Below are 20,542 nucleotides of genomic sequence, written 5' to 3' on the forward strand. Positions count from 1 at the left end.
GTTAATCCAGTCTCTAGATAAGAGACATATCCTCAAGGTACCTACTGTCTTTTATTCCCTGAAGAACTCCTAAGAGCAGCTCAAGTGGGTGCTTGAGGAGGAATTGACGCAACCACTGGCTGTTGTCTCCACCTCTCTTTATACTACAAGGTGGCCTTGAACTCACATCTCATACCATGTCCAAGGCTTCTGGTTGCTGAAGTATTTCTTCCAAGCCTGGGTTTCATATGTCATTGGGAACCTCAAGAATCTGCAAGGACAGTATGTCCTTGGAATCCCCAACGCTGAGCACTGTGTCTGGCGTTGTGGGAAGTCCATTGATGTTTCTCCACGAACCAAACAACTAACAATTATTATAATATGATACTCTAATCATATTATATTAATAACTATTTATTGAGAATTTACTATATGCCCAACCCTGCACTAGCTGATATAACTTGTTCGATCTTCACAAGATGTTTTGCCAGGAAACAAAATTCAAATAGCTGACTCTGAAAATGTCAACCAATACTGAGCCCTTAGAGAGTCTGCCCCCTCCAGATGCTCCTCTGTCTTGCTCTCAAGCTTTCCCTTTTCGCTGCATGACTCACAATGTCCCATCTACCAACTGCGACAAAAACAATCTGCATTGCTGGAAGCCAGCAGCAAGGTGGCCTTTAATTACCTAAAGTCTCCAAGGTCCCTAAAGTGTAATTAGTTTGATTGGACCTTGTAATTAAATGGTCAGCCAACCACGTGGGAGGACACCTCCGGCTTGGACATTCTTTTCTTTCCTTTTCTGGGCTCAAGGCCTAAGAATTGCAACCCAGGAAATAATTCCCCCGCCTCCCTGGGTGCTAAGTCCCTCCTTGGCCCGGGGTTGAGTGGGGCAGCATTTAGAGGTAGAAATGTTGGTCTTTGTGCAGGCAGCTCTGCTCACTGGCAGAATTGCCCTCAGTGTAGCTGGTGTTATAATCCCTCCAACTCCAAGTATTTGTCACTGAGCATCTCTGATGGTGTTCCCAGGTGCCTGGCATCCTGCCTTTTGCTGTGTATGGGGTACAGATACCTAAGACCCCTGTGAAAACACAGGTTCCCACTGGGGGAGAGCAAGGTGTGCAAACCAGGGCATTCCTGGGAGTCAGGGAGGCTCAGGTGAAAGGCCCCCAAGGAGCGGTTCAGGAATTCAGAGTCAGCTTGTGATCCCTGGGGATTCTGGACATAAATATCCCCTCAATTCAACAGACAGTTTTCCTCACTGAATATCAGAGGCTGGTCCTCAAACCAACCTTGCTGGTAACTGTTTAAAGACCCAGAACATACCTGGGGATTGAAAAAATAAACCAAGCAATTTACGCACATATGCATGACCACAGAAGAAAGGTGTGTTTGAAAATGAGGACTATGTTCAGAATATGTGTGAGGGAAAGGGAAACTTTCTAACAGATGTGGACAGCCCCACTGTGGAACCAGCGTAAACCTTTCAAGCAGGTTGCTCAGTCATAAATCTAGAACGTGCATTGTGTTAAGGGTACGAAACACCAAGGTAAATATTCCTGAATCGGAGTGTAGTGTCTTACCTCCTCTGCCCACATTTGATTAGCGTTATTAATACAGGCTGGTGGAGGGCCTTTGGCTTTGCTCAGGGCAGAAGTCAAACATGAGCCTGCAGGAAGTGAGATCAGAGTTTACTGAGGGTTTAGAGGGAGTGCAGGTGCAGACAGAGTGTCTGAAGACTCAGAAAAGGAAAAACAAAGAGTCTCGTCTTTGCTCAGGGTCTGGGGTTTTCACTGAGGATTATGGTCTGCTATATGTGTGCTCTCAGGCATCTAGGGACCAATCAACCCAAGGACCAGCATCCAGGTGTCCTCCGTAAGTCCCTTGTTCCTTGGTGTGGGGGGGGCCTTGGCATCAAGATATCTAGCGTCAGTGGTCTGAAGTGTGCATAGGATGGCTTTTTCTGGTCAGTCTTGCCTGGCCCTTCCTTAAATGTTTTCTGTTGTGTTGGAATACTCTGAAGAAATCATGAATGCCTCATCCTTTACAAGGAGGACACATGCCATTTGCATTATGAGGCATGTGTAAAGTGCAGGTGTGGGTCCTAGCAAGAACAGAAGCAAGGAAAGGAGCAGAAAGCAGATTTTCATGGAGTCCTTCCGTTTCCCTGTCTCCTTGTGTCGCTACTGCCCTGCTCTGGCCCTGGTCTCCTACCACAGAAGCTGCCTCTGGTGAAGTCATGCTCCTTCTGTAGGCCTCACTTCTCTCATTGTAGAGCACATACAACACTCAGCTGTCTGTCCTCCCAGGGACTCTGCGGAGTACTTTGAACATAATAAAGTATTATTTCATTAGTAGAATATGATCAGTGCTGTTGCCATTAATGATGGTTATTAAGTATCTATTATTAATACATATTAATCCTAAATCTGGTGAGGAATGAGGTGGGTATAAATAAATAAATAAGATCTGAGTGGGTAGATTTCAAGGCAGTGATGGTGATTGAGTACCGGTCTCCCTCCTCTCACTTCTAGGTGAGTGCTGGGGCGACGGGGAGGACCCCGACCCTGCTTGACTGGAGGGAGTCTGCCCTTCACTCACCTTGTCAGGGGCACAAGCACCCCCTCCCCAAATCCATGTGTCCCCTCACTGACCTTGCTTTTGTTCTCTCTCTCCTCCCCTCATACAAGTTAGCCTGCCTGAATTCCCACTCCTTCCTCCTCAGGCTGACACTGAAGGTGCAGTCCAGACAGGGATGTCTGTGAGAACAGTCCCGATAGCCCCTATGGCCACCACACAAGGACAAATGCCTGGTGGCCGTCCTCCATCAAACCAGCAGGAGCAGCCCTCCCTGTCGAGTCTGAGGGCCAGGGGCAGGGAGGAGGGCCACTCTGGCAGCTAACAGCTTAGGCATGAAATGGAATGCTTCCAGAGGCCTCGTCTTCCTCTCCCAAGGTCTCCCAGCCTATCGTCACTCAGCCTGCAGGAACACTTCCCCAGATGCGCTATTCAAGCTCTCATCTGATAAATGATTATTTCTTCTTTCTTGAGTGATTACACCATACAATGATTTAGAGCTTTTCCTACTTCAATGCACACACAGATCACCCAGAGATCTCATTAGACTGTGGATTCTAATTCAGAAGGTCAAGCAGGGTCCGAGACCCTAGTGTCTAACCACCTCCTGCTCCCACCCACTGCTGTTTACGGATGGCTTGCTCAGATCAGCAAGGCTTTTCAGCAAGGCGCTAGACACGAACTTGCTGTGTGACCTTGGGTGAGTCACTTAACCTCTCTGAGCCTCTGTCTGTCTGTAACCTGGAGAAAATAATAGTTGTAGCTCCAAGAGTCGTTGGGAGAATACAAATTTCCCAGTGTGCAAATTTCCCAGTCCAGGGAGTGGCACTAAGTGAAGGGGAATTTGGGGTACCACACAATAGTGGTGATCTCAGGAGGCTAAAATGGGAGACTTCTCCTAAGAGGGCCTTTCCCTGGGGAGGCATTTCAAAGAATTTGAAGAAAACATCTTTCAGGCTTAGGAAGCTCGTGGGAAGTAGGAAGTAGGAAGCTCAGGCCAAGGTAGCCTCGCATGTCAAAATGGAAAGACCTGTAACAAACACATGCACCTTGGACAAGCTGGGTAGGGGCAGAGGCCTGTGTTCGCACGAGGGGTGGACAGAAGACAGGGGCTGAGCTCGCCATGGAGCATCACACGGTTCCGCGCGGGGGATCTCTGGGCCTTCCAGGAATGGAGCCTTCCTAAGCAGCAGTTAGACCACGGAGAACTCTGGCTTTGGGGGGATTCATTAGGTATCCAGTTTGCCGTGTGAGGCCAGCCCAGCCCTTCTTAGTATCTAAGTAGATGGTGACTTTTGGTTATTTGTCAGGAAGTGGTCATAGATGATGGATAATGAGAAACAGTCTTTGAAATACCGAGGGGAGTAAGAGGTCGGTGCCCTCTGTGCCTGATTTGAGGGGAGGGGCAGTGTGGGAGTGACTGACAAAGGAGGAAGCAGCAGCAGGACTGACAAAGGAGGAAGCAGGGGAGAGGGCAGAGCAGAGGCGCAATGCAGGAATGGCATGTAAGGCAAATGGTGGGGAAATCCTGTGTTTGGAGAAGCAAGGAGTGTGGGCTAAGACCCGTGCATCTTTTTCTCTTATTACTGCATGTGTTACTGTGCACTTAGTAGCTTCAGACAACACAGAGTTCTTACCTTCCAGTCTGTGGAGATCAGAAGTCTGAAATGGGCCTCGTGGAGCTAAGTGTAGGAAGGCTGTGTTCCTTCGGAAGGCTCTAGGGAGAACGGGTTCCCTTGCCCTTCCCCCCTGAAGAAGCTGCCCATCGTCCTGGGCTTCATCTTGAAAGTCAGCACTCCCACCACCCAGCCTCTGCCTCCTCTGCCTCCACCCTCTCTGACATCCACTGCGTCTCTCCTTCGCTTGTAAACCCACTCATGGTGACACGGGCCCACCTGGATAACCCTGGAAAACTCCCCGACCCCAAATCCTTCACTTCATCACTTCTGCAAAGTCCCTTGCCACACGGGGTAATGAGGTCACGGGCTTTGGAATTAGGACATAGACATCCTTGAGGGTGATTCTTCTGCCAACACAGTGGGAATGACTTCAGGGAGGCTGTCTCCCAGGATTTTGTGGGAAATTCAACGTATTAAGGAAGTTCCTAAAAAAAAAAAAAGTTTATATAAGAGTTGGGGAGAGAGGGGGAAAGAATTGTTGGAGGCTCAGCTCCACTAGCAAGTGTATAGGGAGAGCTCCCCATCAGACAGGGACTGGGGACCCATGGTTTTCATGGCATCATGATAGGTCTCCTTCATCCAGACCCCAAGATGAGCCATAGGAGAGGCAGGGTAGCCATGAGGACCTAGAGGGCATGCTGTTCTTGGCCTTTCTGCATCAATCCAGACACTCCCTTAGAACCTCAGCAAGGGAACCACGCCCCCCCCCCCCAGTGTGCTCTTCCTTTTCTCTCTCCCTATTTCATGCTTCATTCTTCTGCTATCAGGGCTGCAGGGTTTTCCCACAGAGAGCAATGCTCTGGGACACCTGCTGGGTCCAACAGTCCAATTCAACATTGGCACTGAGCTGGAGTTCATGCAGACCCTCCAGCTTAGAACCCCAGACCCATGAGGCCACCCTAAGCAAGAAGTAGGTCCCAGGTTACCCACCACTTCTGTCCAACCTGGCTGCAAATCAGAGGTTTCAAAGACCCTGCCCTCCTTGGATCTGCTCATTTATTAGCACAGCCTGCAGAACTCAGGCGAACACTAACTTACATTTATCATTTTGTTATATAACAGAGGATATGAGAAAGGATGCAGAGGATCAGCTTGATGAAGAAGAGCATAAGGTGAGGTCTAGATGGACCCCCTTTTTCTGTCCCTGTAGAGTTGGGGTGTACCACCCTCCCATACTTGGGTGCGTTCACCAATCCAGAGACTCCCTGAAGTCTGTATGTTGGGATAGTTATGCAGCTTTCATCACATGAGCATGATGAGTTATTAACCCTATCTCCAGCCCCTCTACCTTGTCCAGAGGATGGCAGGTGGGGCTGAAAGTTCCAGGCTTCTCATCATGGCTTGACCTTTCTGATGACTGACCCCCATCTAGGATCCTACCCAGAGTCACTTCATTAGGACAAAAGATGCTCCCATCACCCAGGAATTTCCCGAAGACTTAGGAGCTTGCAGTCAGATGCTTCTATCACTGAGGAAATTGTGAAGGTCTTAGGAATGCTGTGTCAGGAACTGGTGCCAAGACTAAATGTTAGAACGAAAGACTCTCTCAACACCCCAGTTTACAGGAGTTGTAGGTCAGGAATCAAGGGTAAAGACATATATATAGATATAGATTTCTTATTATCTCACTCAGACATTAGAATAAATGCTCTGGAAATGGTCTCAAGTCTGAGCCTGATTCTGCCGGATCACTACAGAAGGAGCCTTGGAGGCCCAGCCTGGGGCTGGCCAAGGCTCCAGGTTTCCTGAGTGGGATCTCTGCTTCTTCTGTATGGAGCAGGGTGCCTGGTGCATGGCAGGCTCCATGCGTATTGATTGAATGGATGGATGAATTAACATGGTTTATAGTACATTTAATGCGAGGCTTTTATTCTTATTATTATTTAACAAGGGATTCTCCTTTTAAAAATAGCACTTCCCAAATATATAGAACATCTCGCAGTTTACTATTATTATCATGTGGGATTCGAAGAATTTTCTTCCTCATCCCAAAAAATGGTGGTGTCTCTAGGCATCTCCTTTGCAGCTTCTGGATAATGGGGTTGAATGCTGGAATGCCACATACACCCATTGAACACTTTTAATATCCCTAGCCCTGCACTGTGAGAACATGGCAGGACCAGGTGAAGGCTGTGATGGATTGAATCATGTCCCTCCAAAAAAGACATTTAAGCTTTAACTTACAATAACTCAGAATATGACCTTATTAGCAAATCAGGTTGTTGCAGATTAAATGAGTTAAGGGGAGGTCACACTGGAGTAGGGTGGGCCCCTACTCCAATGCGCCTAGTGTCCAGATACAAAGATGGCCATGAGAAAACACAGACACGCAGGGAAAGGGCCACATGAAGGTGGGATTGAAGGGCTGCATCCATAAGCTGAGGAACACCTGGGGCTACCAGAAGCTAGGAGAGAGGCCTGGAACAGATTTCCCCTCAGAACCCTCAGAAGGGCCTACCTTCCAACACGTGATTTCAGGCTTCCAGTCTGCAGAACCATGAGGGCCACACGTTCCCATTGTCTTCAGTCACCCCGCACCGTTAGCCCCAGCAAACTAATACAAAGGCCAGCGCAAGCAAGGTCATGGATGTAGGCCTTCCCAGCCTCCTTCAAAGACCCTGTAAAACCTGGTCCCTGCACAGGGTACTCAGATGGGAGCCAGGATGAGTGAGCCACACTTCTCTCAGGGATGGAGGCCCATTTACATTCTCGGACGTCCACAGTCAGACTGAAGCTTCGAACCAGCACATCCTCGGCACCCAGTCAGCATTTGGAAATCCACGCTGAGTCATTAATCCTCACGGGGAGCTGGTCAGACCACCCCACCTTCCCTCCAAAGCAAGGGAATGTTGGTGCTGGCTGGGTTTTTGTGTTTCTTTGAATGGCTTTTTGTTTTTTTGGGAGGGGGCTTCTGGATTTCAAACTGTTCCCAAATCTTTGTATGAGACCAAAACTCAGGTGTGAAAACCCCACTTGGCAAATATTCATATACACGGGTCTGAAGAACCCAGAGGCCGTAATGCATGTCAAACTGTAACTGTTCCCTCAAGAGTTCTCCAAGCTTCCCCAGACTCCATGGGCTGACCTGTACTTCCCAGATGTGCCCAATGTCTTGGCTGTGGAACTCCAAGCAGAGGCACCTAATTGCCTGAGGCCCCTGTGTGATGCAGATAGGCCTGTCCCCACAACAGGACCAGGGGACCCACATGTGGGGGGGAATGGCTCTCTTCTGAGGCCATGACCATGGCCTTTCATTACACTCAGGCACTGCGAATTCCTCCAAAATAGGATCAGCACAAGAGGCCCTGGTGGTGGAGAGGGATGTGTCAGCAGCTCCATGTGAGATGCACAAACCCCTCAGCTGCCCCCTGGGAACAGCTAACAGACAGGCCTGGCAGGGGCAGCGTTGGAGGTGAGGCGGGTCCTGCGGGCAGGAGGCTGTGGCTGGTTTCTGGAGCCGGGACCTGAAGGGGATCCAGGGAGCTCTGAGATGGTGGTTGTGCTCGCCGGCTGCTGCTTGCCCTGTCTTCCCAGATGGAAACACTTTAACCAATGCCATTCAGGAGCAACACAATTTTCCAAGGGGGCAGAATTTATTATTTGAATTATTCAGGGGACGTTTATCCACCCACACTGAGATACGAGATATGTCAACTAAATTATAATTATGTTTCTCTAAAGATATCCACTGAGAGAGTCCTCTTTTTTTTTATTTAAACTTGCAAGGAGGAGAGTCAGACTGTGTATTTATGAACAGCCAGCCTCAATATTCTGAGTGGCAGAATGAAAAATTAATTTTCTGCAAATACATTACCAAATAGTTAACTGCCTCTCAGTAACCTGTTTCTTTAATATACTGGGGTCCTCCTCAAAGAGCAGATGATGTGTTCTCCTCTTCACCAAGAGATAACTTTCTCTTGGCACTCAGGCCTGAGAACAAGAAACAGGAGTTCTGGGTTCCAGCCCCACCACTGGCAAACTGTGTGTCTCAAGTGAGCCCCTGAAACTCTCTGAGCCCCACAGGCTGGCCCAAGGCCCCAGCAGACAACCCCCCACCTACCCTTCTGCAACTTCCCACTAATGTCGGCCTTCCTGAGGGGGAAAAGAGTGGTGTGTGACTGCTCACAGCTGTTTATTTGTCTAAGAAGGACTAAGAAAAGAAATTAAGCACAGAAAGAAACATTTTGTAGTGAAATATTCCCTCCTTTAATTCCCCTGCCAATCCTTGCTCCTCCCGCCAATATCCTAGGAAATTGAGAGAGCTGTACTGGGAGAAGTCACCCTCCTTCTGCCCATTCCTCCTTCCCCTCATCTATGGTGGAAGGCCAAAGACTCCTAGGGTAGGACCTGTCCTCCTTGACCCAATGAGAATCCTTACCACCCCACGTCTCTTTCTTCACACGGCCCTCCTCACTTCACACTGCCGTCTGGGGCTCCAGGTCCTGTAAGTGTTCCTCTCACCCTCACTTCAGAAAGGTCATTTGGCACTTGGTCCTCAGGATTTGATCCCCACCATGGCAGGAGGGCTGTGTGCCCAGTAACAGAGGAAGAGGCCAAGGGAGAGCAGGTAGAGCTTGGCAGAGCACGACTGCTGTTCTTCCTTGCTTTTATGTGTGCAATCTGCTTTTATGGAGAACCTGGAGTACAGACAAGGCTCTGGTCTCAGGGATCTCAGAGTCAGGGGCTGGCCTGACTGGCAGGATAGCCATGAGCCCTGTGTGTTTGTTGAGAGGTCGGAATCTGGCCAGTTGCAACCAAGGTGTTCTGTCATACACACATGCAATTTATTGCAAAGACTTAACAAGAAATAGAGATAAAATATATAAACATAAACATGAATAAAATATCTTAATTTTTGAGATGGATTGCATGTTGAATGATACATGGATATATTCAGTTAGAGTATATTCTTTTTTTTTTTAATTTTTTATTTCTTTTCAGTGTAACAGTATTCATTGTTTTTGCACCACACCCAGTGCTCCACGCAATCCGTGCCCTTTCTGATACCCACCACCTGGTTCCCCCAACCTCACACCCCCAGCCCCTTCAAAACCCTCAGATTGTTTTCAGAGTCCATAGTCTCTCATGATTCACTTCCCCCTCCAATTTCCCTCAACTCCGTTCTCCTCTCCATCTCCCCTTGTCCTCCATGCTATTTGTTATGCTCCACAAATAAGTGAAACCATATGATAATTGACTCTCTCTGCTTGACTTATTTCACTCAGCATAATCTCTTCCAGTCCCGTCCATGTTGATACAAAAGTTGGGTATTCATCCCTTCTGATGGAGGCACAATACTCCATAATGTAGATGGACCACATCTTCCTTATCCATTCGTCCGTTGAAGGGTATCTTGGTTCTTTCTACAGTTTGGCGACCGTGGCCATTGCTGCTATAAACATTGGGGTACAGATGGCCCTTCTTTTCACTACATCTGTATCTTTGGGGTAAATACCCAGTAATGCAATTGCAGGGTCATAGGGAAGCTCTATTTTTAATTTCTTGAGGAATCTCCACACTGTTCTCCAAAGTGGCTGCACCAACTTGCATTCCCACCAACAGTGTAAGAGGGTTCCCCTTTCTCCACATCGTCTCCAACACATGTTGTTTCCTGTCTTGCTAATTTTGGCCATTTTAACTGGTGTAAGGTGGTATCTCAATGTGGTTTTGATTTGAATCTCCCTGATGGCTAGTGATGATGAACATTTTTTCATGTGTCTGATAGCCATTTGTATGTCTTCATTGGAGAAGTCTCTGTTCATATCTTCTGCCCATTTTTTTATATGATTGTCTGTTTAGTGTGTGTTGAGTTTGAGGAGTTCTTTATAGATCCTGGATATCAACCTTTTGTCTGTATTGTCATTTGCAAATATCTTCTCCCCTTCCGTGGGTTGCCTCTTTGTTTTGTTGACTGTTTCCTTTGCTGTGCAGAAATTTTTGATCTTGATGAAGTCCCAAAAGTTCATTTTCGCTTTTGTTTTCCTTTGCCTTTGGAGACATATCTTGAAAGAAGTTGCTGTACTCTTAAAGATAATTTCACCTTTCTTTTTAGTTTTTTAATATGACTACTAACAAATGTGAAATTACAGATGTGCGTCGAGTGTTGTGTGGGATTTGGGACAACCCAGTGAGTTAGTTACTGTTGTTATTTCAATCTTTTAGATGAAGGAACTGAGGCAGAGAGAGGGAATGTGAGTTGCCTGAGATCACATAGTCAGGAAGTAGTCAGATCAGACTATGAACTCTGGACGCCTTGTGCTAGAGCCCCAACACTGAACTGCAGTAGGGCCCCTCTCTAGGGTCAGGCTGAGCAGGGAGTACTTTGTGGAAAGTGGGTACCACCCCCACAGGTTTGGAGGAGGGCAGAGCCCAGTCTGAGGAGACAGGAAAATGAATCTGGAGGCAGGGGGGTTGGGGTTGACTTAATAAGGGGGTGCTGGCCGAAGCAGGGCTGAAGGCAGGGGCAGAGACTGACCCTTCCCTAACACCTGCTCTGCCAAGTCCCCTGCCCTCCAGATCACAAGCTCTCCCTTCCTCCACTGTGCTCGAGCCTCAGGGCTATCGTCAGGGCTGTTCCCTCCCCCTTGACCATTCTTATCCCCATAGGCCCATTCTTCTGCCTCCTTTCCTTCACCTTCACTTCCTCATCTCCATAACCAATTCAGATCTCTCAACAACGAGATCATATGGCACCTGGCACCACCCCCTGCATGGTATATCTTTCAGACAGACCATTACATTATTTGCATGTGTATTCTATTTTTCAGCTATTCCCTTAGGGAAGGAGCTGCTACTGGTTTTGCCCACTTTCTATACTCAACACCTAGAATAATCTCTGACCTATAGTCACTACCAATAAATATCCATTGAATAAACAATCAAAGCTTCCTGCAACAAAGGGGTTTTACCCATTTTACAGATGAAGAAATTGACCACCAAGTTTAAGAAAGTTTAAGAAAATTGCCCCAGATCCCTGTCCAGGTAAGAGGCTATAGCTGAAGTTTCCTCTGAGCTGATCACTTCAAAGCCACTGTCTCTGGGTGGGAATGAATGGAGATGCTGATACCCCCAGGATAGCCAGAGGCTGATGAGGAGGCCTTCACAACATGCTTGGGCCCTTCCCTAGTCAGTCTTCTCTAGACCCACCTGTATCTGATGATCTTCACCCTCCTTCCTCAGCCTCATTTTCTGTCTAGAACCCTGATGTGTACTGGACCTGCTTACCCCTTATTCTTGGACTGCCATGCTCAGAGCTTCAGATTTCTAAGTATTTGACCCAGATTTGGCCTTATCCCCAAAACCAGGCTCCAGCTTCCTGAGCTGGGTCCCCATGTCCCCCTTTTCTGGAGCATCTCTGTCCAGTGTCACTGGCTTTTACTGTGACCGTGCATTCATTCAGTCAGTGGGTGGGTCTGCAAGAGCCCATGCTGGGGTGGTTGTTGTGCCCCTCACTCTGTACCCTGAGAGGCTCAGTCTTCTGTCAGAGGGGCCTGCACCCACCTCAGCCCCAAACTAAAGCATCTTGCTTTCGAGACCATTCCTTTCTCCAGGCAAGCGATCTGCTTTGTCTTTGTGCAATTGATTGTAATCAGGGAAAGAACACCTGAGGAAAATAGTCCCTTTCCTAATAGTCAGATTTAAGACTCATGCTTCCATTTGGGGGTAGGAAAAGAATAAATGAAACAAGATGGGATTGGGAGGGAGACAAACCATAAGAGACTCTTAATCTCACAAAACAAACTGAGAGTTGCCAGGGGGAGGAGGGGAGGGAGAGGGTGGTGGGGTTATGGACATTGGGGTGGGTACCTATATCCCTGGGGCTAATAATATGTTTATTAAAAAAAAAAAAAAAGTCTTTTAAAGAAAACAAAACAAAAAGACTCGTGCTTCCTGGCCCGCCTAGGCAGCTCCAATCTGCGTCCTGGGGCCCTGACAGATGTCAGCTGTTCGGTAAATGCATGAGGAAGACATCCCCAGATGAATTCTATGGCACATCCTAGAAGCAAAAACTGAGGAGGAGGAAGAAAGCTTGGCAGGCTTAAGAGAAGCCTTTTGCTGTTGGGGCGAGGGAATCCTCATGCTCAAGAGGAAAGCTCTGGGGAACCTGTAAACAGAAGCGGGGAAGCCTCATCAGGGGCTGGGGAGGGGAGAGACTAGTGCAAGCGCTGGGAAGTGGGAAGGGACTGGCAGAAATCTTCCTGCCTTGTTCTCGGTCACATTGCCAGGGCCAGGAAAGCATCCAGGATAGAGTGAGTACATGGTTAACACGTGTTCAACCTGTGTTCCACAAACAGAATGAATTTCACAGCATGTGTCTTCTGAGATTTTTTTGTTTCAGGTGATGTTCTGAGGTACCTAAAGGGAAAACAAAGGAGGTCAATGGATATGGTAAACTCTTCTATTGCCCAAATTAGCATATTCTCTGAGGCAAAGTTTCTCAAACTTGACCTGTCTGAACACACAGAGGGTCTCTTAGAAAAACACTGCTGGGCCCTACCTACAGAGTCTCACTGTTCAGTGCGGCTGGGGTAGGGCCTGACAGGTTCCTAGGTGTCTCAGCTCAGGTTACCATAACAAAATGCCATAGATTTGGTAGTTTGAACAATAGATGTTTATTTCTCACAGTTTGGAAACTGGGAAGTCCAAGATCAAGGTGCCAGCAGATTTGGCTCTTGGTGAAAACCCACTTCCTGACTTGTGTCCTCACATGATAGAGAAAAGAGGGTCTCTGGTTTTCATGTTCACTGGGACATTAATCCCAGAGTGCCTGGGTGGCTCAACCGGTTATGCGTCCGACTCCTGACTTCAGCTCAGGTCATGATCTTGTGGTCGTGAGATCCAGCCCCACATCAGACTGCTCAGTGTGGAGTCTGCTTGAGATTCTCTCCCTCTCCCTGTATCCCTCCCCTCCCAATAAACCTTTAAAAAAATAAATAAGGACACTAATCCCAGCAGGGGGGGGGGCCCACACTCATGGCCTCATCAAAACCTAATTATTTCCCCATAACCTCACCCCCAGATGGCATCACACTGGGAATTAGAGCTTCAACACAGGAATCTGGAGAGGCTACAAACCTTCAGTCCGTAAGCCTAGCTGGGGCCCGTACAGGTGGTCTAGGAACCACACTTTGAGAACCATGGCCCTGTGGAGTCTTGCTAAAAGAAACCTGTTTAACTGCATGAACTGTCTCCGATCATGACCCTGACACTGTTGTTCATTATACCTCCTGCAGGACTGTTTTACAAATCATGCCGCTGGGAAAGAAGCCTGAAGCAGTCACACTTTCCTGATAGATGGCACGTGAGGGCTCTCATCTCCCCTGGCTGGTCCTGTCCCTCTTCCTCACCCCTGGGAGGGACCTAGCACTCAGAATGCACAATTCCCACTTCACTGAGGGCAGATTAGCTGCCCCAGTGTCCGGTTCCTGCATTAACCTACCAACCCTACAACCTCCATGGGGATTTACAGAATTGGCAGATCAGACCCAGGCTGGAGACAGTAGCTTTCGTTTGCACGAGGGGCTCACTGAAGTAGAGTTTGAATACATGAAAATGAGACCATCAGTTTGAGCTGGAAGTGAAGAGATCTTCCCAGAGTGTCCTCCCAGGGTGGGGAAGGGAGATCTGGTTGGCTTTGTTTAAAGGCTTGGCTTAAGGGGGAAAGCATAAACAGCTGGTCCGAGAAGCTGATTACCCAGCAAAAAATCATAGCTTGCTCCCGGGTACCAGCCATGTCCTCAGTGCACAGTAGGTGTGTTTTCTGTCTCTGTGGATGAGTTTGAATCCTGGACACACACAAGGATTTACATGGTGTGAGCACAAACTGTAAGGACAGTTTCTCAGGCTTGTTTTGGGGATTTGCCCAATTGTTGCTCAAGCAAACTGCAAATGGGGTGGTCTCTTTGACACAAGCTACCTCTCATGGTTCCTGTTCCCCTGTGCTCTGTTGTGTCACTCTCGACCCGCAAGGACGACAAGAAGCCCCAGTTCAGATGCATCTTCTCTCTTTATTTCTGCAAGTCTACACACTTATATACGCTTACATGACCAATCAGCGAGCAGGGTACAGGAGGGAGCGAATCAGGCTGTGCACCTAAACGAACAACTTCGCTAGCAACCAATGCTGTTTACTTCCTCTTTGGGCGTTCCGCTTAGTCTCACGAGGCAATCCTAACCTGGCAACTAGCCAGGCGCCATCTTTTAATGGCAGAGGCTGCCCTGGCCAGGGGCCTGCCTCCGACACTGTTGCCCTGAGTCAGCAATTGCTTTTGGCAATTTTGGCCCAGCGGGTGCTTTCGGAGCTGTCCTCATCACCTTCCACAGAAAACACCCCGCCTTTCTCTGGGCCAGTGCGCAAGTACAGGTGCTTTCCTAGGAAGATCGTAGAGAGATCTGCAAATAAGAGCGGTATCTTTGCTTTGGCATGAGATTGGTCTTGGCATTAACCAAAACCGCATCTTTCTAAATGTTCCAAAACAGTGACCTGAAGCCGAAGGGCCTTGTGAGTTCCCACCGCAAACCTGATTTGCATGGTTTCAACCCGTCTGGTTCAGTTGTTGTCCATTTTCAGAAAAAGATGTTCAGGTTTGACCTGCCCTTCGAATATGTCCTGGGGCCAGGGGCTGTGGAGATCTGTGTGTCTACCACCCTCTGATTTAACACGAGAGATGGCTGTGAAAGTAAAAAAAGGGCTTTCTAGACTGCAAGCCACCACAGTAAGGTAGCACAGGCCTCCAGCATGGCACTGGAGGTCTTCAGGAGCCCTGCCCCTCTACTGTCCGCCCCCCACCCCCACCCCGCCTCACCCCAACACGTCTGCCAGGCTCTCTGCTGGAATGTGTCCTGGGATCATCCATACAATCCATACCATTGCTTTATCAAATCCTCGTTTTCCTCCAATCTCATCTATCACCCAACTCTCCAATTCCATTGTCAGTGTTCTTGATTTCGTTCTTTTTAGTTCCATACCTGTGTCTTTTCTTTCTGGAATTTTCCCTTGATTCTTTTTCAAACTTGCCTTCCCCTATTTTCTCCCTAATAGCTCCATTTTCTGTAGTTGCTGAAACATGGGTTTTTGATCATTTGTTTTGCCTGCTTTTTCTCTGGCATACAAAGGATTGCCTCCTCTTTGTTTCATAAATTTTAACTCTGAGCTCAAGGCCCACAGGAATTGTCCTGCCCAAGACCTAGGCAGGCTTATCTCTGTTACTAGATTTTGAGGATGTCTTTTTGGGGGGCCTAAAGCCCTGGCAGATGCGCTGTGAAGTTCATTTCTGAGTTCTAGATTTCTATGCTGCCTGGGCTGTGTCCACTTGGAGCCCATGCACATACAAAGAGCAGGCTTGGGGGTCTAAGGCCTCTGAGGTGACTTGTTCCAGAGCCCTTATCTCTGTCTGAGCCCTTGCCTTAGTGTCCCCATGAGGTGGATGGACTCTCCATTCCTCTCTCCCAGTGGCTTTGAAGCCATGGCTGACAGGGTAGGTCCCAGCCCCTCAGCAGCCATTCACTTTCAACACTCGGGGGCAGCTTTGGGTTTTTATTGGCTTTTTATACCTAAGGACTTCTCTTTCTAATTCTTTTATTTCTGTTTTATTTTGTTATCTTTGTTGCTTTATTTTATGCAGCATCTCAGTCTATTTGGAAAAGGAAAGGGGTTTTCCTATCTGCTCCGGTTGAAAATATGTGCGTAGCATGGTATACACTTTATTTTAGATCAGTTTACACAGAAACCCTATGATGTAGGTGCTCTCCTCATCCTCACTTTACAGGGGAAGGAGTCAGGATTTGAAAGTTTCACTTATTTTCCTGAAGTCCAGAACATGATCAACCAGAAGTTCCTAGGGCAGGTGTACCACCTGGCCCACCACCCCCCCCCCCACCAGCCCAGCCTGCAGGACTGCCTCCTGGGAGCCCTCCTTCGCTGGTCTCTGTGGCTGTCCCCAGCAGAGCTGGTCACTAGCAGGCTGCCAGCTCGGCCCCACCCACACTCATGCCAGAGCTTTCTCACAGTCTCCCTGCTGCAGATGGGCTTCTCCCCGGCTCGGGTGCTTTCCATCTTGCCCTGGCCTGTCGGAACACCCCTCCTCAATCTCCCCCCTCGAGTACACTTTGGGAATTCTGAGTCAGAGTTAGGGCTAAGGGATGAGGATGGAGGGGAGGGGTGTTGTCCAGACTTGGCAGCACACTGGCTAGAGGGGCAGGGGTAAAGAGGGAGAGAGTCTAAGGCCATGCCCAGGGTTCTGGCCTGAGGCCTGAGGACAAATCTACAGTCAGATGAGGAGCATTTGCTGAGGCAGGGACACTGCACAGGGCCAGGCGTAAGGGGGGAGCGGGAGCAGGGGAGGTGTTGGGCTCCACGCTGGACACAGTGAGCCTGAGTGCCTTAGCATGTCAGGTGGGCCACGTGGGGGCAATTTGACATGCAAGTCTGTCACTCAGGAGCTAAGTGTCTGCTCCAGACCCTGAAGTGGCAGTGAGTGTGCGAGCTTAGCCACTGGTTGTACGTGAAACAAACACACAAGAGGCCGAATGTGGAAGCTGAGTGGGGTCCGCATGATGTGGAACTCCCAGCATACACTCCTTGAGATCAGACACCACGTCATTTCTTGTCATTTCTCTTGCTTTATCTTCTACAGGTGCCAGAGACAGGGCTAGCCCTCATCCTGCAGAGGGTTGTGGGGAGGATCCCATAGCCTAAGGGATAGGGAAGCACGGTCCAGGATTGATTGTCCTTATGACTACCATCCTGCTCCCCTTGTCCCACACCCCATACCGCCTGCCACCTCACTTCCAAATCTGTCCCTGCGCCTTGTCTCCAGGCCTCACCTTTCCCAGCCTCGCCTGACCCCTCCTGCTCTGTCTCTCCTCCTTCCTAACTCTCAGAGTAGATATCCTTTAAAGGGGCCACACTGCAAGTTCAGAGCTCTTTTTCTAGGAAATCCAGTATTTTGAATGGAGCTTTCCAACCTGAGATAGATTTCCCTCCCACCCAGGAGGGACTGACACTTTAAAGGCTATTTGGACCCACCAACCAGTTAGCAGCCTGATTTCTGCCTCCCCTCTCATGGGAGGCTTCCATGGCCCCTGACTTACCCTGGAGTGCCAGCAGCCTCCCCACTCAGGCCCCGTTTAGCATTGTCCCTGCTAAACACATGTCCCTGGGTCACAGGTCTCTGGTCAGTTGCTGGCTGAACAGCAGCTGCAGCCACCCACCCTGGGAACAGCTGCAGGTGTTCAGGGAGAAGGGTGTGTCTGACCCAGTGGAGGCCCTGGCCATCGCCTCAGAGGATGGCACTGGACATGCTTGGTGCCAGCTTTGTCCGCCAGTGATTCATGAACAGGCAGGAATTAAAGTTCTTCTCTCTACCTCGCCCCCACCCCGGAAAGGTCACATTGCCTAATTTCCTTCTTTCATGGTTGAGCCATTGCACTGACACATTTATTTTTGCAGCCTCCTGGCTTGATCATTTTTCAATTACAGTTTGTCCCTCCAATTCTGGCAGAGGGCTAATGTGGGTCTCTTCCCCATCATAGATCCACATTAGTGAAACCCTAACTAGGCATTTCCCTTAGCTGCCTTCATAGATTACCTGGTGCGGGAAGTCTGCAGGCGTAAGCCTATTCTGAGCTCAAAGCCTCTTGAGATGCCCAAGCGGGAGCTACCCGAGGAAGCTCCCTAGTGTTCCTGCCTGGGAGTCCTCGCTCAGGCTGCTCCCCTCCCAGAAGCCCTCCCTTTTGACCCTGGAGAATATAAATCTTGCCATCTTTATGAACCATATTAAAAGGAGATATAATGTATCCCCCTTCAAATTGCCAGGAGTATATATTTTGTTAATAATGCGGTAAGAGTACAACTCACAAGCACTCTTACAGTCTATAGGCAAGAGAATAAATAGGCACAAATTTTTACAGGAAACAAACAAATAAACCTAGCAGTGTGTGTCAATAGCCTTCAAAATACCTTCAACCTGGGCACCTGGGTGGTTCAGATGGTTAAGTGGGCTGCCTTTGGGTCAGGTCATGATCCTGGGATCCTGGGATCATGCCCTGCATCAGGCTCCCTGCTTAGCAGGGTGCCTGCTTTTCCTCTCCCTCTTCCATTCTCTCCACTTGGGCTCCCTGGTTTTACCTTTCTGTCAAATAAATAAATAAAATCTTAAAAAAAAAAAATACCTTCAACCTTTGGCCCAATAATTCTACTACCATGAATCTTTCCCAAGGATATAATCAGAAATGCAGACAAATATTTATGCATAAAGAAATACAGTATTATGTTATAGTATCTTTTATATTGTTGTTACATAATTAATACCTGATAATAAGGGAATATTTAAATATAATTTAGTATAGCCATTACTATATAGCCCCCAAAACTGAAGTTGGTAAAGGCATTTTAATCTTGACATTAAGTGAATCAAGCAAACTTTTAAATTGTAGACCCAGTATGGTCAAATTGACCTTCCCCCACAGTTTTTCACAGGATGCTTATAGGAATGCTATAATAGAAAAGTTCCATTTTCCAAAAAGCTAGGCTCTATATATAGGGTCACTGTTTTTATGCAGGGCATCCTGGGGGCTGCTACTCATGAAGCACATTTCAGAAAACCTGGGTGGGGGCACACCTAGGAAAAGATTGACATGTTGAGAGGGGCCATAGCTACTATTAGTCATGGAATGATTTTATTTCTTCCTTGAACTTTTTTGAATTGCCCTATAAAATGTCGTAAGTGTCATGAGAGGAAGCGAGCCATAGGTTCAATCTCTGCCCAGAGTCAGCAGGTGTGGAATGCTGGAGAGTCAGCCAGCATACAGATTCAAGATGGCAGTCATGCCCGAGAGGAGAGCTGCAGAGAGAGGGCTGTGGAGGCCAGGACAGGGGAGCCGCCCAGGATTGCCTGGTTGACTGTCGTGTTCTGCTACATTAGAAAGGGCATGGGGTGCAGTCAGGCCATGGCACTACCACCTGTTCCTAGCCCACCCTGGGACTGGGCAGAGATATCTCTATGCCTCAGAGACCCTCCCCAGGATGTGAGCCATCTTCCAGGTTCTGAAATATGCTGTCTGCGTATTCTTTATTGCAGACGTCAAGTCCAAGGTGCATTGGATGGGCCTGCTTGGATTTGATGCCTCCTTCTTAGTTCCCCACTCTTTTACTACCCCTAGACTTTGTCTCCAGGGCTTCCTTTGTACCATCGCACAACACTGGGTCAGCCTAAGAGCCTGCCCCCAGGCCAACATCTGGCCTCAGGCCTGTAGCCAGAGGGCTATAAACTTGGTTAGGACCTCAGAAACAGGTACTGAGCTGTATGTGCAAGGAGGTGGTGCTTGACACCACCTGATTACCTTCCAGGGGCCCCTAAAATATTCATCAGGCTTTATCAGGCTAATGGGCTTCAAAAAGAGCAATTTTCTGAGACATGAGACAGGACAATATAAAAAGAACATTAAGGAAAAAATTCCTATTCCAAAATGAAAAGGAAAAGATCATTTAGCATCCCTGTTGGTGTTATCTATTCATGAGAAACAGCACATTTAATCCAGAATGGGATGTAGGGAGGGCTCTGATACCCTCACCTGAGGGTCACCTTCATACAGAACTCATCTGTCTCCACTGACAAAGATGGTGGGGGCAATGGAGACAAGGATGCAGATGAGAGACATTTCAGAGGTGGACTCCACAAGGTGCAGAGGGATTTGAGGGAGAGGGGGGTGTGGAGAATGTTGAACATGACTCCCAAGGCACTGGCTTAAGGACTTAGAGAAGGGGCACCATTCTCCAACGTGACCACCTTCCTGTCTCCCTTCCCAAGGCCCACTTGGTTTCTCTTTTGTCTTGGTTTCCATTTTCCATTTGGACCATGCTGTGGGAGTTCAGCTCCTTGAGGTCAGGGGTTATGACTCCATTCTAGCCCCCAGTGTCCCTACCCATCCATTAAAGTTGGGTTTTGGCCTCCAGCCCTAAGACCAGGAATCCTGGGCACAAAAGTTGGGAGAGGCCATAAGTGTGAGAATGTTCTGCACCTGTCCAGATGAGGAGGACTATTTATGGTCCTTCTCTGTCTCCCCACATCCTCCAAAGCAGGATGTATGTGAGTCCCCTCAGGAAGACCGTCTTTCTCAGAATGTATTTTGCTCAAGTTGAAGGGGCCATGAGGTTACTCCTTGGTTGCTCCTAGAGACAAAGGAATCAGGAGTTCCTACTCTTCTGCATTCCATCCTCCTTCCTTGTCCCCTGTTCTTTGCCTTCTCTCTTGCTCCTTTCTAGCCCCTAATTCTCTTCCATTTTCATTTTTCTCTTTCCCTTCCTC

The 20,542-nt window shown here is 48.4% G+C and overlaps 1 protein-coding gene across 1 annotated transcript in view; it reads left to right on the forward strand.

Annotated features, from left to right (window-relative positions):
• Positions 1-20,542, forward strand: part of CLSTN2 (calsyntenin 2) — a 623,667-nt gene that overhangs the window by 562,615 nt on the left and 40,510 nt on the right. The window lies entirely within an intron of this gene.

This window comes from Mustela lutreola, chromosome 2 (assembly GCF_030435805.1).
Source record: "Mustela lutreola isolate mMusLut2 chromosome 2, mMusLut2.pri, whole genome shotgun sequence".
Taxonomy (NCBI): Eukaryota; Metazoa; Chordata; class Mammalia; order Carnivora; family Mustelidae; genus Mustela; species Mustela lutreola.